The sequence below is a fragment of the Macadamia integrifolia genome, unplaced genomic scaffold (genome assembly GCF_013358625.1).
Source record: "Macadamia integrifolia cultivar HAES 741 unplaced genomic scaffold, SCU_Mint_v3 scaffold_9A, whole genome shotgun sequence".
Taxonomy (NCBI): domain Eukaryota; kingdom Viridiplantae; phylum Streptophyta; class Magnoliopsida; order Proteales; family Proteaceae; genus Macadamia; species Macadamia integrifolia.
The window spans coordinates 234,248-257,454 of NW_024870677.1; the positions used below are offsets into that span (position 1 = coordinate 234,248).

At 39.6% G+C, this 23,207-nt stretch overlaps 1 protein-coding gene across 10 annotated transcripts in view; it reads left to right on the forward strand.

Moving 5' to 3' along the window:
- The window catches only part of LOC122071808 (histone-lysine N-methyltransferase SMYD3), a 126,939-nt gene that overhangs the window by 97,890 nt on the left and 5,842 nt on the right, over window positions 1–23,207 (forward strand). The gene's annotated exons all lie outside the window — the stretch shown is intronic.

The following is a 23,207-nucleotide window of genomic DNA, read 5'->3' on the forward strand; positions in this document are numbered from 1 at the left end:
AGGACTTGCGTCTTGGGAGGGAATCGTGGGAGGTACTTGCAGTTACGGCTGAGCTGAGGAGTACAAACTGCCTTCAGCAATCGAGAGGTTCTGTATTCAATCATGAAAGAGGGTAATTTCATTGGGCTAAGGGTTCATTTTTTAGCTCAAGTTGTCGTTTCCAAAAACAGCAAAGCGAGTCCCAGTCGTTTCATCAAACCCGTTTCTTGAACCATTAATAGTTATAAATTTCTCTTTCTATTTCTAAAAATAGGTGAAACAAAACGCGGTTACCAAACGCTTTTGCTCCCATTTCTCCGTTTCTCAAAACAGAAAAGTGCAGAAACGCCTGAAACAAAATTTTATCAAACAGTGCCCAAAAAATTTGTTTTTGTTTCCGAAAATATGAAAACCCGTTTGTGCTATTTTGTGAGAAACAGCAGAAACGTTATCAAATGGTGCCTTGGTGTGAGGTATGATGTCATAGATATCCAAAAAAGATGGAATGATACTCCATGGCTATGATTTGATACTTTTCTCCAAAACCAGTTGTTCTTGCTCCTCCAAGTCACTCCAAACTTCCACTTCCTACTTTCCTAGGCCTCGATCTTGCTTTAATCCTTAAGCATAACTCCTTGATGTCACTTCAATAATTTTTTTTCCCATAAGATAGATAGTAGTTAATGACACACATTTTCCATGAATAAAAATGCAAAAAGCCCAGCAGAGATGTTTTTATCAAAATTGTGAGTTTCAATATAGATCATTATAGGTGATTCAAAAAAAGTAGGATTCAGAATTACTGATCCTGACTTGGGTAATTGTTCTTAGTTGAGTTCCATTTCCCTGCCAAAAGAAATCCATTGATTTGCAGGTTTGATGATTAAGTAAGGCTATGTTTGGTAGCATAGAAAAGAAAAGAAAAGAAAAGAGAAGAAAATAAAAAATAAAGATTTATAGGTGATTGATTGACATGGAAAAGAAAAGAAATTTTTCTTGGTGATTGGTTGACATAATAAGAAAAGAAAATAAATTTTAATTAGCTATGCTTGATAATTAGTTTAGATTCATATTTCTGGATTTAGGTATGTAACATAATTTTTTTCTATAACATGGATGTAGCAATCAGTATTGAATCGGCCATATCATAATTGGCGTTGGCTAATACCGTTTTTTATAAATTTATAATTGTTCTTAATCCCTTATGCCATCACTACCCGATTGATGGTACCATCAATTCTTATTAGTATCGGACTTGATACAAATTACTAAATCCATATCCCAGAGGGAACTTAAAATCATATGGAACTCTTCCCCATTGAATATTATAATAAATATGGATAAAACTATATATATATATATATATATAATAGCCGTAATTAAAATCGTATAAAACTACAGTCTTATGGGGCGGATTTGTTTTGATGCTAATAATAATATCATTTGGGGGAGAATACATACTGCCACTAAAGGTGTATATTGGGGCAGATTGTTTACAACCACTAAAGATATAATACTCACTAGTTTTTAGCAACAATTTTTCTTACCACTCCTATGGTTTTTTTTTTTTTTTTTTTTTTTTGTAATGCACAGATTTATGCATGAAGGCACCAATCTTTGCTACCTTAAGACCCTTTAAGGCTGCTGCCCCTTCATATCGAAATGCCTAATGTAGAACTAGGATTACCTAGTGATTGGTTTGTAGAAACCTAAGGAAATAGGTTCAAAAGTTCATTTGAAAACCAGAATCATAGTGTTAAAAAAAAAAAAAAAAAAAAAAACAGATTTAGTAGAGAACATGATATTAGAACTTGGGACCAATCGAATGGTCAGATCTACAGGCTTTGATCTTTCTCCTTCTGATTAACTCCAAAACCCACATCGAAAACATTGCCAGATCTTTTTTCGCTGTTAGGATTTTTCACAAGATCGATCATTTTTCTTTGCTTCAATGCATATGGAAGTTTCCCATGACCTCACCTGAAGTGTTTAAATTTTGAGCACTATTGTCATGTTGTGGTGTGATTCTCTAGGGAAGGGATTTTCTAAAACTGACTCAAATATATCATCAGAAAGGTTATCTCCCAGTTGACTCAAAGTTGTTGCTTTTCTTGATTATTCAGCCAGGAAACCTTTATCAAGAACACCACAGGGAAGTAGGACTATCATGTTGTCCAAAGGGCTAGGTTGAGGCCGAGGAGGAAAGGTCCAAAATAGTCCTCAAGTTAGAATCATTAATGATGCTTCTCACCAGTTTCAAGTATGATATGCATGTGAAAATGAATTTATCCAAAAAAAATTCATGTGCTTGAGGTTAACCATGATACCAATAGCATTTAGGTAGGCCTTCCAAAGGAAACTTGGACCTTTGGGGTGGATTTTGGCATTCTATAAGATCTTCCATGCTACTTTGTGAATATAGTTGGCCCTTAGTACAAATTAAGTCTGAGGAGGGAAATAGAAACACCAATCCTCTATGAATATTTCCAAGAGAATGAATTTTAGGTAGGGGCATCACCAAATCCAGTCATGGAAACTCTCAGAGCTAAGAGGGAACTTAAAAATAGCTTCCACTTCAAATGATAGGAAGTCTCTTTTAAGCATTGAAACATTCCACTAGAAAAAAAAAAAATTCTCTTCAGTGTGTTAATTTGGAAGACAATTCTCCAATGAACATGAAAGTATAGAAGATTGTCTCTAAAAGTCTCATTCAGAGTTGCTGAATTGATGTCTAAGGTGTTTCTTTCCTACAATGATGGGCATCTAGCTAGGATTTATAGTTGATTGATTTATGTGTTAGATTACCTTTCTCCTATGTTGGCTTCTAGGCTTTAATACTTTGTAATTGAAAATATTGAATTCTCAATTGTAGAGTATATTAGAGTAATTACAATGAAACTATGTTTATAAAGAAAAGAAAAAAGGAACATTCCTCATCCAAGTGGCTCTTGTGCTAGCGTGCAGGTCAACAAGAGGCCATGTGGAGCATTATGTTAGGATTCCATACAGATAGCAAAAATAATAATCCCACATCAGAAGTGGGTAACCCAATGTGGAGACTTATAGGTACTTGGACACCTTCTCCTTAGTAGCTAGTTTTTTAGGATGAGCTCTACCCAAGTCTTCAATAAACGGTATCAGAGCCAAGGTTTGGCAAGACCAGGATGGGGCAAGGCCAAGATTTTGGCAAAGGCATAGGTGTGGAAACCAGGTGATCCTGGTAGCTCCCGCATAGAGAGGGAGATTGTTGGGTTTTCATACAAATGACGAAAGTAATAATCCTACATTGGAAGTATGGTAGCCCAATATGAAGATTGATATGTACTTGCGGACCATCTCCTTAATTAACATCTATCTTTTGAGGATGAGTTCTACTTAAATCTGTAAAAAATGATATCAAAGTGAGATGTGATAAATCGTTATGAGTAGGATGTACACAGAGATTTGAGTAAAGGGCGGTGCGCAAGAAAAGAAAAATGTACGATTCTCAAATATAGTTCGAATACAATTTAAAAAAGTGGATCATTATAGAAGATTTTATTCTTTTAAGGTTTTCTGTTGATAACATGTTTCTTCATCCTTTTGTTCGATTCAACATAAGATAGGAGTTGTATAAGGGTTTTGGAGAAGAAAAATAAGCATAAAAGTAATCATTATTTAAAAAAGAAAAGGAAAAAAAGATAAAAGTAATCATTACTTTCATAAGGTACTTTTTACCACAAGTGATTATACATAGAAGGTCTTAGGGTGAGTTCATTGAAAAAAAAAAGAGAAGAAGAAGAAATAAGAGGTGCCTTCCCTTACTCTTGTATAATAGAAGAGAGAAAGGTAATTATTATTATTATTTTTTTAAAAGGTTGTGGATTTTAATAGTTAATCCATGGAAGAAAAAAAAAAGGTTTTTTTGTTCGAAGTCAATGCCATGTGGATGCTTTGTAAGAAAATTCTGCTTTTATGCAGAGAGTGTGGTATAAGGGTTAGGTGTTCTTAAAGTTTCTTGTGTTACGGATGTAGTGGAATGGATAGTGGATCAGATAGATTTCACTCTTTTGGCATTGTTTGTGCAAGTTCATTTAATTTCAACCGTAATTAAATTTTTTGAGGCTGATGGCAGGCACGAAGGGCATAGGTCCGGTAAATCAGATGGATGAGAATTTATACAGACTTGCAGGGGTAGAAATAGGTGAAGGTACTGTTGGAACTTGACAATATGTACAGATGAATAACAAATATTACAGGTAGTTCAGACAACGAATAAGTGTAGGACAAGTGGAGCCACATCACATTGTACAACGACAATGAGCTATACAAACACCCCAGGTGGGGGTGTGGGCCATATTAGGTTTGGTTATGGCGGACAGGAAAGAACACCCTCAGGCGGGGGTGTGGGTTATAGTGGTTTGAATATAATGGTTATGTAGGGACACCCCAAGTGATAATCTGGTCCATGGCAGTTTAGATATGGTGGTCAGGCAAGGCACTCTTGGCGGGGTGTGGGTCATGCCAGTTGGGTATAGCAGATAGGCGGAGACAATGACAAGAAGTTTTAAAAAATCAATATCAACACTTCTTTAAGCTGGTTTACAGAAACGAAGCCAAAGTACATATTTTTTGGTTAAGCTTATATTCTGCATGGTTTACATTAGGGGTGTAAGTTTAGCCTTGATGATCCGAACCCGCCTTGAGCCCGAACCCTGTCTAACCCGACTATGAGGGCCTACTTGGCCCAACCCAAATCAACCCTATTTGTGGTTGGGCCAGGCCTAGGTTGAGGCATAGAAAACTCAGCCCGACCCTAACCCGCCCTAAGTCTAACCCTGACTATTATTGTGCTTTGTAGAATGCAGGTGTCTCTCCTTGCCCAGAGAGAGCCATATTTCCTGATGGGAGTTTCTTGTTGTTGTCATTGAGTTTCTTGTGTAACAAGAATATGATAGAAAACAGTATAGCTAAAAGAGAGAGCACAAAGCCAAAGGAAAAACCCACCACAATAGCCATGAAATAAGGAATGAGGAGAGATGGGGGCTTGTAGTACGTGAGTTTCTTGGTCCTTATATATTGAAAATTAAGCATTATTGTAGATCAAGATGATATTCTAACAACAGTGAATGATTGGATTATTTCTTAATATGTTGACTTTTGATGGAGGGGATTAAAAAAAGGGTCACATGAAAAAATATGGGTAAATGGAATCTCCATGAAAAAAAAATGGTAAAATATCACATTTAGTATATTTTGATGGAAGAATTCATTTTTAATTAAAAACCCTTTGCTTCAAATTTGTCAATTTTCTTAATTTTCAAATGTTGTACTTATTGGAATGTGATTCCACTAAGAAGATCAGTTAGGGTCAACCCGACCCAACCCGGCCCAACCCTGAGCTCGGTTGGGTTGGGCCTAAGCATGAACACGGTAAGGTTGGGTTGGGGTTGGGCTCAGTTTTGGGATCTAGGGTTGGGTTAGGGTTATAAGAAACCCAGCCCAACTCGGCCCTGTTTCACCCTTAGTTTACATAATTATAATTGGTCTATATTTGTAGTTGTGTTGGGTATGGGGTCCATTACAAATACAAGAGTATAATTGTAATTGTGTGTGAACTTGGTTTTTGGGTTTCCTATATATATTGTCTCTATGGGAAAAAAAACCTAAACAAGCAAAAAGGAGATCACTTTGTGAGGTGGAGAGTGGAGTAAGGAATTTTTTAAGTATAGTGAAAATTTTTTAGTTCTCTCTGGTGGATGTGGGCAATTTTGTCAAACCACGTTAAATTCCTTGCATTGTGTGTTATTATTTGTTGGGTAATTTACAACGCCACCCCCTAGAGAATGCCACTATTAGAGAGACACCCCTTACGTAATACCAAATTATACTCAGACCCCCTGTCATTAGTCGCTGTTACGGAATATATCTTATATGTTGATGTCAGCTAGTATATATTTTTTTAAATACTAAAATACCCTCATAAAACCATAAACCCTAAATACTAAAACACCCTCATAAAAGGTGAAGTACCTAATATACCCTCTAGTCACTCTCTCTCTCTCTCTCTCTCTCTCTCTCTCTCTCTCTCTCTCATTTGCTGTTGTTTTAGTGAACTTTAATCAAAGATTTCTTAAGTTTTACGATTGAATATGGAGATGGGTGTCGTCTTCCAAGAGATAGAGAGAGAAAGAGATTAAAGCAGAGAGAGAAGAAGATAATATACCAGAAGCCACTACGGAATACAGGGCCCAACTTGATTGGTGAAGACCTGAAGCTCTTGGTGCTGGAGTTCAGATAGAAATTAAGGCCCGAAGCTGACACCGTTCCTTTGATGATCCTTCTATTGTCATTAATTATGTTGTCACCTACAAACACAATGTGATACCCTACTTTCTAAACCAAGTCTAATTACCCGTATTGACTTGGTTTGATCATATAGGGGCTGAATCGGAGAGAATCAACACAGGTTCCATATGGAATATGGTAGCAAGGGTGACCCTAAACTTGGGTTGGCCTAACATGACCGAGTGGGTACCAAGTACAATACGTGCACCCAAGCCTTGCACTTGCACATGCCATGAGGCCATGTACAAAAATTTAAGGTACGCACTAGTGTTTGCAGGTGGTAACTTAATCTAATATTATGTGAGAGTTTATTCCCATTAAAGCCCATCTGAGATTATCCACTTGAGATAGCCAACCTGAGATTTAGCCCACCTGAGATTACCCACCTAAGATATACCCACCTGAGATAGCCCACCTGAGATTTAGAAGATATTTTGGGGGGCCCAGGTATAAAAGTGGAGACATTAATTGTCTTTTTCGTCATTAATGTTAGTTGGTCGGTGGGAGAGTAAAGAAGAGAGAGAAAGAAGAAGAAAAGAAAAGAGGAAGAAGAAGAAGAAAGAAGAAGGGAAAATCGATCGTAGGGCTTCATCGGAGCTGGGTCTTAGTATTTTGAGCCCAGACTAATGATCAACTCACCAAGATCTTTGATTTAAGGTAGGTATTGTACACATTCCAAGGATTTTTAGGAAAATCCCTTTTTTAAACCCTCTTTTTAATTTTTGGGAAAGAACCTGTTTGGATCTTGCTAATCCCACTTGGATAATCAAATTTAAGGTCTAATGGAAGGTGTGTATAATGATTTTGAAGGATTTGGAATGAGTGTTGGTGAAGAGCTAGAGTATTTGGATGTTCTTGAGCAAAAGAAGTGGAATTTGGGGTTTCATTAGTGTTCTTGAGAAAGAGATAAGAATCTTCAATTTTTTTTTTATTTGATCTTAGATCTAGGTTGAGGGTACATGATTGGACCGTAGATAAGTGATTTAAGTCTCAAGAGATAAGAATCTTCAATTTTTTTTTATTTGATCTTAGATCTAGGTTGAGGGTACATGATTGGACCGTAGATAAGTGATTTAAGTCGCCGGATCATCCCCAAACAAGTTCCCTAAGCCGGAGAAAAGTCAGGAATGAGATGGGAAAAAATTTTGTTTAAAGACTGGGGGATATTTTTACCTAACCTATCTTCTGGTTTTAGCCCACCTGAGTTCCCAGAACTCAGTTTCTGGGCTCTGGTGTAACCGACGAGCTGAAATTGGCGGGCTACTATCTTTGGCTCTAGCCCATCTGTCTTTCCAGAATTTCCAAAATTGGTCCAAATTAGATGGGTAGCTCCTATTTATGATTCTAAACTTGATTTTAGTGTTCAAACATGATGATTTTGACCCCAAAATAGTGAAATGATAAACCATTATGTTTATGATAGGTTACACTCCATATACGAGAATCCACACATCGGATATTTTTCGTACCGGGTACACGCATCGTGTACATATACAAGTAAGTAGGGAGTGGACTGATTTAATTTTTAAATGTTATGCATCATTTAACATGTGCTAGTTTAGCCATGTCATCATATCACTTGTGTGTAGACTAGACATCACATATGACATATCACGCATTGTATGTGCACTTACATAATATGCTATGCTTTGTTTTATGATGAATATCCTTTATGTCTTGAAGTATGTGATGGAAGAATTTCATTTGGATATGATGTATATACTAGATTAGATGCCGTCGTCGGCTTGAAAATGAGTGCATGGTGGCTCGTGGTATGGAATGCGAGGCCATTGTGTAATCGTACTATGCTCATGTAGAGGCATATGGCTAGGATGTGATTTACCCTTGTGTTACGATCCTTCCCAACAAAGGTTTACGTGTTGGGGGATCATTAGGGGGAAGCATCGGGTTACGATTGTCGAACTCCTGTAGCGGTTAGAAGTATACATGGCTGATCGCTAGGACAGTCGGTAACCCCGATAGTATATTCAGAGGGCTAATCATAATGCTTTTATTTTAGGTAGAGTCACCCATTTACTTTCTGTCATTTAAATTTACCGGGTCAACGTGTATTTAAATTATGGTGCCAACGCTGGGCCTTTTCCAACAACCCTATGGGCGTATCACGGGATGGGGTTCACGACTCGTACCCTGGGTATACGCGTATTGTGGTTGTGAGTAGAATATAACCTATGACCTAGTAATGTTGTTAGGCTAATAGGATTTAAAATGAATTGCATATAGGCACATTTGTATTGTGACTGTTTGTGTAGTTTTCCTTGTGTGGTATTCCTTTGCACTTACTGCGCTAGTGAACTCATCCCACATGCACAACTCTTTGTAGGTAATTTTGCAAGTTACCCGCCTAGAGATCAGGAATTGGTCCCCACTGTGGAGTTTCCCTCTGAGGATTGGTGGGTCCCTGATGAGTTCGAGCATGGTGCCGATTACACGTGCAAGGATTGTGTTGTATGGCATCTGTGACTCTTGAGTGATTCTTTTTTATTCTTTTCTTGATATACTTCCTTTTTATGACTTGATGCTTAAATTGTTATATTCTTGTATATATATCACGCTTTCGAGCCCAAATGTATATAACCTTTATGACTCAATTTGGGTATCAAGTATTTGGAAAACAATTACTTGTATTATTATGAAAAGGTCTTCCGCTAAAAAAATAGGTCTTAGCTTAGTTTAGTAGATGTATGCTATATTACAGCTACTGCATTGTTGATTCTGGCAGGTTTATGAGTTAACTGGTGTTAACTCGGTCACTGGCTTGGCTTTGTACGAGCGGGGTGTGACAAGGGTGGTATAAGAGCACGATGCTCTGCCTGCCTACAACATACTGCTTAGACCCCATAGAAACTATAATAGGTTTGGGATGGGTGAAAATAAAAGCCTTATGAAAAGTTAAAAAACCTTAATTTAAATGTGAAAATTTGTAACTTTCGCATTCATGACATGCATGCATTGATAGTATGAATCAGTGGAAATTTTAACAAAGTTTCGATAGTATAACGGCATAAAATGGAGAAAACCAAAAATTTTCAAACATAAAACCTGATAGACAATAAGAATAATAAGATAACAACATATGGTGGCTGTGTCGGCGACCATCAAACCACGTAGTTTAATATAAGCAAACCATTCAGAAATTTACAATTACTATTAAGATCACAATTCAAACTTTAAGTACACAAATGAAATAAATTACAAAATGAATGATAGATTCTATCATTGCTTAAAGCTATACTAGTTCGATCACGTAAGTAAAGCAGGAAAGTCAACTATGAAACTCAAAATAGTTAAGACTATCAAATAAAGCTAAAAAGTCAAGCAAGAATGACAAGTAAAAGGACAGAAGAGGGTAATAGGCCACCATCCCAAAACACTAGTCAGAGTCGTCACTAGAGACATCGAAAGGCTCTCCTAAGTGAACCCTGGAGTCGATGTCGAGGCACGTGTCCTAATGAGTGAAATGATCATGGAGGAAAACCACTTTCCTCTGTATGCGTCGAACATCCACAGAGATCACCCTAGAAGAGTGGTACATATCCCAGGTAAGTCGCTGAAACCTGGACTCCATCTTTCCAAACTGCCTCCACATCTAAAGCTTTCTACTGATGTTCTCATCCACTCTCCTAAGAAGCTCCTGCTCCCTGGCTGCACTCTCTCCAAGCTGACCTCTAAGCTCAGCCTGACCCTCTCTCAAGGATCTCAACTCTGATAGGATATCCTGTAAGATAGGTGCCTCTCCAGAAGGTGGCGAAGCCATGGGCTATGTGCCAGAAGCACTGTGAATGTCTAGGCCACTAGCTCTGACTGATCTAGAACCGCCAGCTCCAGGAAAAGCTGGATCTGCTACCCTAGTATCCAACAACACCTCCTCCAAAACCTCCTCCTCTCTGATATCCTCGTGATTATGTACCCCCTAGAAACCCTCCTCCTGATACGGGAAATAGTCCCCGTCATCTCTATCCTGCTCATCCTCATCCATGGGCACATCCTCCCCCTGCTCCTTGGCTACCTGAGGCTCTACCATCAAGGCACGTAGGTTCATCTACCTCAAATTCCTTACAGAGAACTGATCCTTTGGGACTACTCCCTCCTCCTTAGAAAGGTTGACTACGAAATACTTGAAGACTCGAGTAAGAGCTCTGTCATAGGGTAGGTTGGCATCCTCGGGATGCAAGGCATGGTGATGCATAGACCTTAGTGTGAAGTAGGGGGCATAGTCTAGGTACATTGCCCTCAAGGGCAGATAGCAGGCAAGTAGCCAGGTAGGTGGGTATGAAACCTACCTGATCCGATGACCACTCCTATGAGCTAGGTTGAACTGCACCAACCTAGCAAATACCCTACCCTCAGGGGAAAAGTCCAACTTGGATGCAGGCCTCACTTGTGAACCACTAATCACCTAATAGATGTGCTCCTGCATGTCCTGGCTCATTAGTGGGCCTATGCCTCTGGTCCTGGGAGGACTGTATTAGGGAAATACCCTCTAAAGAGATCCCTAAAATCTCCGCCAACCGGTCCACAGTAAGGATGATCTCTACACCCTTCACCATACTGATTATGGCAAACTCTCCCTCCTCCTCCGTGGCCTCCAGGTTGCAGTAGAACATCCTCACCAAACCCTTATAGCACTGTCGGTCAATGTTGAGGATAGACTCCCAACCAAGAGCAGAAAACCTCTCCAAGAGGTGAATGCGAGAAAAGTGCTCCACAGTCACCTGTTTTTCCAACATTACAGGTAGTGAGTAGAAAGTACTCCATAATGATGCGGCTCTCGCACTATGGAAGACCATCTCATCATAGTTGGATGGGTTCTCCCATTTCCTAGTTGGAGATGGGGCTGAAGAACTAGACCCCACCTCTCTCTTCTTAGCCTTGAAAGTTTTTCTCTTCCTTGATGGCTCTATGGATGCCTTGCCTCTTCTTGGTGGCATCCTGAAAATGCAAAGAAGAGAGATAAACACATGATGTAAAATAAGAAGTCAAAGTATAAGGAGTATCCAGTTGAGACAGATAGTAGAAATGGAATCAAAGAGATGAATATAATGAGCTATAACAGCATATGGCAGAAAATTTTTAGGAAATGTGATTTAAGCTAGTTTATTTCAAATCATCAAACCTGGATACCTAAATCAGCTAAGTGAAAATATATAGATAAGAAGGATTAAGGTGATGGAAATCACTAAGTAAATATAGGAGATGCAAAGTGATGAATGAGATAATGCATGTGTTGATTAAGGTATATAGTGACCCAAATGAGATATGGTCCTAATGCGTGAACAATCCAAGAATGTATACAATGTATAGATCCTTTCAAGAGACCATGAGATACTGCACTAGATTAAACAAGAGATAACATATCCCTATATGGGTTTGGAATAAGAAATTGAAGGAATTCAAACAAGTATACCGATTAAGTAGAAATTTTAAAATTTGGGAATCTAGCCAAATGGAAGGTTTACATTTCAAAGGAAACAACTAATGATGATTCTAATATGCTTGAAGATTTATGATTCGAATGTAAACAAGGAATTCAAGATTTGGCTAGGTATAAATTTTCCTAATGTTGTTGCCCTCTCTGTTTGGGTAAGTTACATAAGGATTTTAGGACAATCATGCCATCCAAATTTGGGGCAAATTGCAAAGGAACGGTTAGTGAACACAAAAGAAGCCTAAGATTGCAATGGAAACAAGGAAAATCATAAGGTGGATGCTAGAATGACATGGATAAGAAAAATGCACAATAAAATCCCCAAAAATGTTGTTTAGGATATAAAAAGGGGAAAATTCCTTCAATGTTTCCATTTCATGGATCAAACTTCTTGGAAACCATAATCTAAGCTCTACATTAGCATGTAAATCATTTTCTATGGAGAAAATCAAAGGAAAAAACCAAAGCCCCAACTACATTGGCGATTTATCCATTCAAAAGAAAGAAAACCCATAAATTTTGAGAAATAAAGGGTCTATGATCTTACCTTGAAGATGGAGTAATAGAGAAGGCAAACTCGAATGGATTGTTGCGTCGATTTGGTGAGTCAAGTCATAAGAAATCACCCAAAATCGCCTGAGTTCGAACGAAGGGGGGAAGGAGAGGAAATGGGTGGAAAACTAGGTTTAAAACCCCTTTAAAACCCAGCCTCAGGTAACTCCGGTGGGCTGAATTCAGCAGGGTTCAGCCAGCCAAGCCCACCGGTCGTTAGCCCATCGATTTTGGCAGTATGGGCCCGATTCCACCGGTGGGTCCTACATGGCCTGCATTGGTGGGTTTAAAGGTCATTTTTGAAAAACTATGAGTTTATAGGGGAGATTTGGGCCGACACGTATCATGAACTACAAATTTGGAGTTTGAATTATTATGTGCACATTTCTTCGATTGTTTTGGGATGGAAGTGCACAAAGTTGAGAGCTAAGCTTCGAAAAATTGTGTAATAAGTTGTAATACTAACATATACGAAATTTTTATGCAAATCAGATACACTAGCAATGGTATGCACTAGATCCGAGGGTGTCGCTCGGGGTGCACCTCGAGGTACTCATCCCGTTGGTAGGCCCACCAATCAATAGGAGGCCTCAACCTACGGGGCAAGCATCTAACCCATAACCTCAAGGGACAATTGATCAAAATGTGGCTCATGAGGATCCACCCATGGCTACACTTCCTGATCCTCCACCAGTACTTACCCCTGGTGATGTTGAGAACTTGATTCAACAATCTAATCAGAATCTCCATCAACGGATTCTCCAACAACAGTAGGCATTTATGACTACTATATAACAGTAGTGGTATGCTGCATTACCAGGTCATCCTCCTCGGGTAGACATTCCACAAGGTCTAACTGGAGGGCATGGTGTTAGGGCACAGGTTAGAGGTACACCACCTGGCATCAACCCTCGGAACCAAGTTGGAGGTATACCACCTGGCATAAACCCTCAGAACCAAGTTGGAGGTACACCACCCATACTACCTCAAGTACACTTCCATATATGATGCCACCTCCTTACTCGTACCATCCGGTATATGCACCATATTTTCAGTTGGTGGGCCATACCACAAGAGTGGTGGAGTCATTCAAAAGGAACCTACCACCTACATTCACTAAGGTGGGTAATGACCCTTTGGAATCGGATCGATGGACCCAAGAGATTGAGAAGATATTCAAAGTGATTGAGTGCACCGATGCTCAAAAGATTAGTTGTGAGGGGTTACAGTTTAAGAATGAGGCCAACTCTTGGTGGCAAGCCTAAAAGCTATATTGTTTGCTACACACCTGAAACCTACATGGGAACAATTCAAATAGCTGTTCTTGGCAAACTACTACCCTCGTAGTTTTAGAGACTGCAAGGAAGTAGAGTTCTCGGCCTTGACTCAAGGATGCAAGTCTGTCCTTGAGTATCAACAACAGTTTGAGGCCCTATTCTACTTTGCACCCCCTCACATGAAATCAATCGAAGAAAAGGGTAAGAAATTTCTGAAAGGATTGAAGGTATCCATTGGCACAATACTTAAGGCATTAGATCTCACCGACTATGCCTTGATTGTACAGAAGGCCAAAACCATGGAAGATAAGATAAAAAGTGAATCATCCCTTACACCTGGAGTATGGAAGAGAGAGAAAACCTTATGTAAATTCAGGTGGCTTGAGTAAGAATTTTTATGGATTATACGGATTTGATCCTTCATACAGGCAGCCTTACAGGCCATCGAGTATCCTCCTCTACCCGTTGGTGGGTAGGGTACTACATATTTTCGCCCGAATACTAGTACGACGCCCATAACTACTAGGCCGCCTTGCCCTCCACTTACTACAGGTCAAGCTCGGCTCAGAGAGCTCAGACTTTGGTTCAAGCTTTGTAGAACCATTGTTTTAATTGTCATGCATATGGGCATTTTGCTAAAGATTGTCGAGCTCGACCAGCCCTACCAACCAACCAGCCTTCTGGATAGAGACCTGCTGTGACTCAAGGGAGTCAACCACAAAGAAGGATGTATGCTTTGTCAGCTGAGGAAGCTGAAGCTAGCATGGATATGGTGCAGGTAAGATTTAATTGAGAATTACCTTCTAGTAAATATTGATTACATGCTATACTTATGTGCATTGTTGTATTAGGTGTCCTACTTGCATCAAGTATTCCAGCATATGTCTTATTTGATTCAGAGGCTTCACATTCATTTGCATCAAAGAGATTTGCTGAAAAACTTGACATGACACCCAAGATACTAGAGCATAAGATGGTAGTTAGTACACCTACAGGAAAAATTTCACAGTTGAAGGAAGTATGTGGGCCATGCACCATTGAGATCAGTGGAAAGCAGTTAGATGCTTAACTCATCAAGTTCAACCTACAAAACTTTGAGATTATACTAGGCATAGATTGGTTATCAGCACATCGAGCAAGCGTGATGTGTGCTGAGAAGCAAATCAAGGTGATCGATAATGAAGGGAAGGAATTGATACATCAAGCAGATATGACAAAGTGGGCTAAGAAGGTCCTCGCTCTGCAAGCGGTGAAGTTATTGGAAAATGGGTGTCAGGGGTACCTAGCATTGGTGATTAATTTAGATGCGATGGTCACACCTTTAGAGGAAGTAGAGGTAATTAAGAAGTTCCTAGACGTCTTTCTAGATGATCTAACTTAGCTACCACCTAACAGGGAGCTGAAATTTGCTATAGATTTGATCCCTGAAGATGCCCCGATGTCCAAGGCTCCGTACAAAATGGCACCAGTGGAATTAAAAGAATTATAAGTACAGTTGCAAGATCTGTTGAAGAAGGGATTCATACGCCCAAGTGTATCACCTTGGGGTGCTCTAGTGTTGTTTGTTCAAAAAAAAGATGGAAGCTTGCGTATGTGTATTGATTACCAAGAGTTGAACAAGTTAACTATCAAGAATCGATATCCATCGCCATGTATTGATGATCTGTTTGATCAACTATAAGGTGCTAAGGTATTTTCAAAGATTGACCTCAGATCTGGGTATTATCAACTCAAGATAAAGAATAGTAATATACCAAAGACATCCTTTAGAACTCGATACGGTCATTATGAGCTCTTAGTGTTGTCTTTTGAGTTGACTAATGCACCAGTAGCTTTCATGACTTGATGAATCGAGTGTTTCATGATGTTCTTGATATGTGGGTCCTTATTTTCATTGATGATATCTTGATCTACTTGAAGTCAGAAGAAGACCATTTAAAACACTTGAGGATGGTACTACAGAGATTGAGAGAGCAACAGTTAGATGCGAAATTCAACAAGTGTGAATTTTGGCTCAAACAGGTTGGATTCTTAAGGCACGTGGTGTCTGAAAATAGAATCAAAGTGGATTCAGATAAGGTGAAAGCCGTAGTAGACTGGGAGATACCCAAGAGCGTAACAAAAATTAGAAGTTTCTTGGGTTTGGCAGGTTACTATAGACGCTTCATCGAGAACTTTTCTCGGATTTTAGCATCAATGACCAAGTTGACTAGGAAGGGTATAAAGTTTGATTGGTCAAAGGAGTATGAATAAAGTTTTCAAGAGCTAAAGAAGTGGCTAGTGTTAGCACCAGTGTTGACTATTCCTGAAGGCACAGGTGGAATGACAGTGTATACCGATGCTTCCAATGTTGGATTGGGCTGTCTACTTATGCAACACGGTAAGGTCATAGCATATACATCCAGATAATTGAAAGACTATGAAAATAACTACCCTATTCATGACTTGGAGCTAGCAATAGTTATTTTTCCCTTAAAGATTTGGCGTCACTATTTGTTTGGTGAAAAGTGCAAAATATACAATGACCACAAAAGTCTTAAGTATTTTTGCACCTAAAAAGACTTGAATATGAGACAAAGGAGATGGCTTGAGCTTATGAAAGATTACGATTGTGATATTCAGTATCACCCAGGGAAGACCAACGTAGTGGTAGATGCGTTAAGTCGGAAGCTCAAATTGTGTCACTTTCCTATCTAGCTGTCAGTCCAGAGCTCGTACAGGAGGCAATGTTAATGGATGAGATCCTCTTGTATGAGGGAGTGACCTTGGAACTAGAGCACCAGGCAAATAATGTTCAACAGTTGACTATGTCTTTGGCAGCTTTATAGGTACACTCTTCCATCAGGGAAGAAATCATAATGAAACAATCGTTAGATCCTGAGTTGTAGTGGATCAGAGAGAAGATTCAAGAGCAAACAATGAATGACCCTAGCTTTACATTAGCTAGTGATGGGGCACTGTTGTTTTGGGGCAGATTATGTGTACCCTGCAACGAACTAATACAAGACAAAATAGTAAAGGAAGCACACAGTTTTGAGTACTCTCTTCATCCTGAAAGTACCAAGATGTACAATGACCTAAAGCAACACTATTGGTGGCCAGCAATGAAGTCCACAATAGCCTTGTATGAGTCGACTTGTCTTGCATGTTAGGAAGTCAAATTTGAACGGCACCAAACTTTTGGCATTCTTCAACCATTCCTAGTACCTGAATGGAAGTGAGATAACATTACAATGGACTTCGTCACTGGACTACCATGTACACCCAAGAGAATGGATGCAATTCGGGCAGTGGTTGATAGGCTTACTAAGACAGCTCACTTTATTCCGATGAGGACCACTTACATGGATAATGTTGTAGCCTTACATGGTGTACCAGTGAGTATTGTATCAGGCAGAGACCCAAGGTTTACCTCCAGATTTTAGAAAAGCTTCCAGCAAGCCTTGGGATCACGATTGAATCTGAGTACAAGCTTCCATCCACAAATAGACGAACAATCCAAGAGGACAATATAGATATTAGAAGACATGCTCTGATCCTGTGCCATGGAAATGAGTGGTAGTTGGGTGGAATATATACCTCTTATGGAGTTTGCTTACAATAACAGTGATCAAACTGCAATTGGGATGGCTCCATATGAAGCATTGTATGGTAGAAAGTGCAGAACTCCTCTATTCTGGGACGAAGTAGGTGAACGTCCAATGCTTGGACCAGAAATGATTCAAATGACATGTGATAAAGTTGATGTCATTAGAGAAAAAATTAAAGCAGCCCAATCAAGTCAAAAGAGCTATGTAGATAGCCGTAGGACGGAATGAAATTCCAAGAGGGAGAGAAAGTGTTCCTCAAAATATCTCTTATCAAAGGCCTACGCAGATTTCACAAGAAAGGCAAATTAAATCCAAGATATATTGGGCCATTTGAGATTTTGAAGTGAGTTGGAGCAATAACATACATGTTGGCATTACCGCCTTCCCTCAACAGTGTTCACAACATCTTCTATGTATCTATGTTGAAGCAATACGTTAATGATCCATCCCACGTACTACATATGGAATCGGAATACTTAGAAGTTGATATGACATATGAAGAACATCGACTGAGATCTTAGATTGAAAAATGAAAACCCTTTGCAACCGCCCTATCGTTTTTGTGAAGATTCAGTGGGCTCAGATCGAAGAGGCATCTTGGGAGAAAGAGGATGATATTCAAAGCTTATATCCTCATCTTTTAGGACAACTAGGTACTACAATTTCGGGGATGAAATTTTCAAAAAGGGGGGGGTAATGTGATACCCGTATTGAATTGGTTTGATCATATAGGGGCTGAATCAGAAAGAACCGGCACAGGTACCATATGGAATATGGCAGTAAGGGTGACCCTGAACTCGGGTTGGCCTGACATAACCGAGCGGGTATCAAGTGTAATACGTTCACCCAAGCCTTACACTTGTAAGCACCTAGAGGTCATGTACAAAAAGTAAAGGTACGTATTAGTGTTTGTGGGTGCCAACGTAATCTAATATTATGTGGGAGTTTATTCCCATTAAAGTCCACCTGAGATTACCCACCTGAGATATACCCACTTGAGATATACCCACCTGAGATAGCCCACCTGAGATTTAGCCCACCTGAGATTTAGAAGATATTTTGGGGGGCCCAGATATAAAAGAGGAGACATTAATTGTTTTTTCCCTCATTAATGTTAGTTGGTTGGTGGGAGAGTAAAGAAGAGAGAGAAAGAAGAAGAAAGGAAAAGAGGAAGAAGAAGAAGAAAGAAGGGAAAATCGATCATAAAGCTTCACCGAAGCTGGGTCTTGGTATTTTGAGCCCGGATTAATGATCAACTCACTGAGATCTTTGATTTGAGGTAGGTATTGTATACATTCTAAGGATTCTTAGGAAAACCCCCTTCTTAAACTCTCTTTTTGATTTTTGGGAAAGAACCCACTTGGATCTTGCTAATCCTACTTGGATATTCAAATCTAAGGTTTAATGGAAGGTGTGTATAAGGATTTTGAAAGATATGGAAGGAGTGTTGGTGAAGATCTAGAGTTTTTGGAGGTTCTTGAGCAAAAGAAGTGGAATTTGGGGTTTCATTGGTGTTCTTGAGAAAGGTAAGAATTTTCATTTTTCTTTCGATTTGATCTTAAATCTAGGTTAAGGGTACATGATTGGTCCTTAGATAAGTGATTTGAGTCACCGGATCATCCCCAAACAAGTTCCCTAAGCCAGAGGAAAGTCGGGAATGAGATGGGAAAAAATTTCATTTAAAGACTGGGGGTATTTTTGCCCCACCTGTCTTCTGGTTTTATCCCACCTGAGTTTCCAAAACTCAGTTTCTGGGTTCTGGTGTAACCGATGGGCTACTATCTTTGGCTCTAGCCCACCTGTCTTTCCAGAATTTCCAGAATTTGTCCAAATTTGATGGGTAACTCCCATTTATGATTCTAAACTCAATTTTAGTGTTCAAACATAATGATTTTGACCCTAAAATAGTGAAATGATAAATCATTATATTTATGATAGGTTACACTCAATATACATGAACCCACACATCGGATCTTTTTCATACGGGGTACAAGCACTGTGTACATATACAAGTAAGTGCAGAGTGGATTCTAATTTAGTTTATAAATGTTATGCATCATTTAACATATGTTAGTCTAGCCATGTCATCATATCACTTGTGTGTAGACTAGACATCACATATGTCATATCACATATTGTATGTGCACTTACATAACATGCTATGCTTTGCTTTATGATGAATATCCTTTATGTCTTGATGTATGTGATGGAAGAATTTCATTTGGATATGATGTATATGCTAGATTAGATGACGTAGTCTGCTCAGAAATGAGTGCATGGTGGCTCGTGGTATAGGACATGATGTCATTGTGTAATCGTACTATGCTCATGTAGAGGCATGCGACTAGGATGTGATTTACCCTTGTACTACGACCCTTCCCAATAGGAGTTTATTTGTTAGGGGATCATTAGGGGGAAGCATCAGGTTATGGTGTTCGAACTCTTGTAGTGGTTAGACGTATGCACTGTTGATCGCTAGGACAGTCGGTAACCCCGATGGTATATTCAGAGGGCCAATCGTACTGCTTTTATTTAGGGTGGAGTCACCCATTTGCTTTTTGTCATTTAAATTTGCTGGAGGTCGATGTGTGTTTAAATTCCGGTGCCAATGGTAGGCCTTCTCCGACAACCTTATGGACGTATCACAGGATGGGGTTTGCAACTCGTACCCGAGGCATACGTGCACTGTGGTTGTGAGTAGCACATAACCTATGACTTAGTAATGTTGTTAGGCTAATAGGATTTAAAATGAATTACATATAGGTGCATTTGTATTGTGACTGTTTGTGTGGTTTTCCTTGTGTGGTCTTCTTTTCAACTTATTGGGCTAGTGAGCTCATCCCACATGCACAACTCTTTTTGCTGATTTTGCAGGTTACCTGCCTGAAGATCAGGAGCCGGGCCCTACTGTGGAGTTTCCCTCTGAGGATTGGTGGGTCCCTAATGAGTTCGAGCACGGTGCCGATTGCACGTATGATGATTGTGCTGCATGACAACTGTGACTCCTGAGTGATTCTTTTTTATTCTTTTCTTGATGTACTCCCTTTTTATTACTTGATGTTTAAATTGTTATATTCTTGTATATATATCATGCCTTCGGGCCCAAATGTATGTAACTTTTATGACTCAATCTGGGTATCAATTATTTGGAAAATAATTACAAGTGTTATTATGAACAGCTCTTTCACTGAAAATATAGGTCTTAGCTTAGTTTAGTAGATGTATGTTGTAATGCAGTTACTACATTATTGATCCTGGCAGGTTTGTGAGTTAATCGGTGTTAACTCGGTTACCAGCTCGGCTTTGTGCGAGCGAGGTGTGGCACGAAACTTCCGAAAGAATAGAGGCCATAATCCACACACATAAGCACAAGAGAAGACTTGTGAGATGCAAACAAAGCCCCAAGAGTGGTTGTACAATAGATAAACATATTTCTTTTAGAAGCCATGAGTGCAAGCAAGCAAAATAAAACACAACACACTAATTTTATATTCTCAATTAAAAGAGAATTTCTCAATATGATACACAATCAATGCTATCCATCAAACAACATCCCTGAAGCACAGTTTGACAAAGGAAGATGGAAGAAACATGGAAAGCATAAGGTGGGGAAATAATGAAAAGTTTCAAGATATACTGGGTCCTCCTTTGACTTCATAGGACCGACATAGCATTACAACTATATATTGGTATATGTCCAATGCATTCCAACTATTCATTGTTTCATCTTCAACTAGAAGAAGGTACCCTCAGGGGGTTGAACCAGTTTTCGGTTGTGGAGTGCCGCCATCTCCTTTTTCAGCTAAGTCAGTATGCCTCTGGCATTCTCAAAGGCTATGTGGAGCTTAGTGATGTGATTTTCACTGACCTCTGCAGTGCCCTCTTCTCTGACAACCCATCCAGCTTCCTCCTTATGCTGGCCATCATTCCTACGGTCGTTTGTTTCACGGTGGTGCTCTTCCTCCGTGAGACCCCACCCATCGTAAGGGCAGTAGTAGAGAAGGAATTAAGAAATAGGGTACTTCAATTTCATCAATGTCATCGCTGTGGTCATAGCTGTCTACCTATTGGTCTATGACCTCACAGAAGAAAACAGTGGGGTTGTTTTGCTTGTGTTTACCATAGGGCTTTTTATCGTACAAGCTATGCCATTGGGGATTCTGATGTAAGCTTTTTGGCAGAGCTGGGCCGTAGGAAAGGCGAGTGCCAACTCCATTGCATCGGGAGATGTGGATTGTCAGATTCAAGAGCCTTTGTTGGTCCAACAAGTAGTTCCAGAGCCGGAGATAGTGACAACAGCGGCACCATCGTTGGGAGAGGTGGTTGAATCTGAAACCCATAAGAGGAAATCAGTGATCTGAGAGGATCGCACGATTGTTGATCAAAGTCCAAAGTGAAACCATAAACTCACATCAGGCACCTTTGTTGATCAAAGTCCAAAGTTCCAAACTAACAAATTGTTCCTAAAAAAACAAGGGGAATGAGAACTCACAGGCATCGGTGTTGGATCTAGAATTCTCTGTATCGCGACAGGATCCCTGCCAAAGTCAATGGTGATACAAGCGAGTTCCATCACCGATTCTGGCGGCCACCAAATGAGCTCGTTCTCATGCCTTCGGTTGTAACAATGAATGAGGAAGAAGAAGAGGGAATTGAGCAAAAGTCCAATTGGACATGTGTTTTAGTCAAAAGGGTACAACAATAATTTCAACTCCTAATTTAACAGTGACTAATACCATGGGGTCTGAGTATAATTTGGTATTATGTAGGGGGTGACTCTCTAATAGTGGCATTCTCTACGGGGTGGAGTTGTAAATTACCCTTATTTGTTTAGGGTCTTTCTTGTGGTTGTGCATTCATCCCTAGCAACCCAAGGTTTGGTAGCTCTAGGGTGTGCCTCCGAGGATAAAATTGAAGATTTTGATGGCTCTCATATGGAGTGGGAGACGGGAATATCTTGGGCTTCCCCGTGGAGGGAGAGATTGTTGGGGTTCCACGTGGTAAGCAGAAATAATAATCCCACATAGGAAATGGGTAACCCAATGTAGAGACTTGCAGGTACTTGGTCACCTTCTCCTTAAGGCTAGCTTTAGAGAATGAGTTGTACCCAAGTCCCTAACACCGACCATGCAAAAGACCGCCCTAACTTTGCATGGAGAGGACAAAGAGCGAGCGAGCAAGAGTGGAGTGCGGGAAATGGGAAGGCAATGAGGAAAGATGATGAGTAGAGTATAGGGAGTTGAAAAAGATGATGTGGGTCCCATTTTTTATATTTAAAAATAAAAACAAAAAAAATACAATTTAAAGAGAAGGTTGTGGGTTGAGGCTAATCCTGGTGTATGACGTTTCATAATAGTGAAGAATATTTACTCTCTACATATGTGAAACTGATCCAAAATCAGGAGAGAGATGATAAGAACAGGTTAGTGATGAGCACATTTATGTGTGAAATCTAGGATAGTAAAACATGCATTTTACATATTTAGAATGGAGCTACCTTGGGTTTTACTCTCTTTTTGCAGGTTTTATATTTTCAAGGCCTTAAGGACTATCGGGCGCTATATCTCCAATTTTACATATAAAGAGGTCCTATTTCTTTTCATGGTTGCGAAGAGGACAAAATTCTGAGCAAGATGGACTTGTCCAATTAAAAGTACGCATTCGTTTGGTTACTCGTACAAGTGATTATTCTTTTCAGGCCAGAAAAAGAATAACGGATCAGAACTGAACCGAGATGCAGAACCAGCCCCGTTTGCAATTGTCTCAGAGGCACAAGGAATACTCCAAATGCCAACAAGGATCGATGGACCACATCCTTAAGTGATTGAAGATTCGTTTTTGGTAACAACAACTACCTAGTATAGTTGGTGAGCTATGGTGTGCAAAATTCTCTTGCTCACCAAGAGGTCTCAAGTTTGAATCTCATGGTTGTTTTTTTTTAGAGTAAATCCCCATCAAATTAGAAACAAGGAAAATCGTGGAAGGGTTCCTGCGCAAGAAGAGAAGAAAAAAAAAAAAAAGGGAGAAATAAAG